This window comes from Sinocyclocheilus rhinocerous, unplaced genomic scaffold (assembly GCF_001515625.1).
Source record: "Sinocyclocheilus rhinocerous isolate Xijiao unplaced genomic scaffold, SAMN03320098_v1.1 scaffold603, whole genome shotgun sequence".
Taxonomy (NCBI): Eukaryota; Metazoa; Chordata; class Actinopteri; order Cypriniformes; family Cyprinidae; genus Sinocyclocheilus; species Sinocyclocheilus rhinocerous.
Window position 1 is genome coordinate 1,701,369 of NW_015656630.1, and position 1,577 is coordinate 1,702,945.

Genomic DNA, 1,577 nt, shown 5'->3' on the forward strand with positions numbered 1-1,577 from the left:
GGGGGGACATAATTTTGCTGGAAATGCAGAAATAAGCCGTATTTTTGTTTTATTTGTAACTCTTTGGTAGATACATTTATAATTTCTATTACATTACTACTACTACTGTTACTAATAATAAAACAGATCTCTGGGGGCCCCAAAAGTGTGTGGGCCCTTAGAATCATCCTAACTTCCCCCCCTTAGCGGCGCCCCTGGTCAGTCACACAGCATCACTGATTAAAATGAGTTCTATAGTATTTTGTTGCGTCGCGTCCGGTGTTGACACAGTAGGCTTGTTTGAGATGCGCCTCGCCTTGCCTGAAATGAAGGCGAGAGTAGGCTGCTGCAGTGAGGGGAGGAGTGAAATAAGTGCAGGCAAGACGGACAGTTCTGCCCTGAGTGCCCTCTCGAAGTGGAACAGATACCTACGAGATCAAAGACAGATATCGCGTTATTCTAACTCACCTGCTGTGTTGCTTATAAACATGATATAATTTCAGTTCTGATACTTTTATATGAAAATAAATATGATGAACAAGACACTCAAAGTGCTTGCTATTTAATTCCATACGAAAGGTGTATTTCTCATCCATTTTTACTTTAATACAAACATGTACATAGATTATTTTTTTTCCAAATAGAGCTATTGAAGTCATCTGATTTTGTTTTCACATCGCAATATATATCGCAGAAAAAAAAATATCACAATGTGAGTTTTTTTCCAATATCGTGCAGCCCACAAACTGCATATGTGAAGTCTAAACAAATACATTCTCGCTTAAAAACTCTTAAAACTACATTTTGTGAGACAAAAACAGTATTATTTATAAAATTATATTGGATTTGGGCATCCGACATGACACTCGCTGTGAGAAATACCACAAGTGGAGTAATACAAACGGTGAAACGGTTGGAGCTCTGTTATCACTAGAATATTGCACTCCTCTCACCCAATCAGATTCAAGGACCAGAAAGCACTGTTATATAAAATTGAATATTTGCGATTGGGCAATGCTATTCAGGCAAACTTTGACCTCTTGACGAACAACCACTTCAAACACAGGAGACCATAATAAACTTAACATATCAAATGATTGACATGTCAAATGATACAGCCCAGACTTACAAAATAAAAGTCAGATAAATGTTCAGACATGGCATCTGCAACTGTAAAAAGTAAATATTAAAGAGCAGGTCATATGGGTTTTTGAAAAATATATCTTTTGCAGTTTATAACGTAGCTATCCTTAAATGAAAACAATCTGCAAAGTTGTTAATCAAAAAAGTGCATGATAAATAAAGATATTGTCTCTCAAAAGTAGGGTTGGGTATCGTTTGAATTTTATCGATTCCGAATCTATTGGTCTGATTACACACAAGGTTCAGAGCCCGTCACGCTGAAGGGCGTTCCCCTAGCGTTTCCGACGCAGCGTCTCGTTCCCTCGAGGAACTAGGGTTACATACGTAACCCGAGACGTTTCTCCTCTATGCCCCGCCTGTCTGAAATGCGTCGATTTTTACAAAGCTCATCATTCTAAAAAAGAAAGGTGTGCTCTGATTGGCCAGCTATCCAGTGCGTTGTGATTGGCCGAATG

At 38.7% G+C, this 1,577-nt stretch overlaps 1 protein-coding gene across 1 annotated transcript in view; it reads right to left on the bottom strand.

Moving 5' to 3' along the window:
• Positions 1-1,577, bottom strand: part of LOC107720547 (1,4-alpha-glucan-branching enzyme) — a 146,815-nt gene that overhangs the window by 118,320 nt on the left and 26,918 nt on the right. The gene's annotated exons all lie outside the window — the stretch shown is intronic.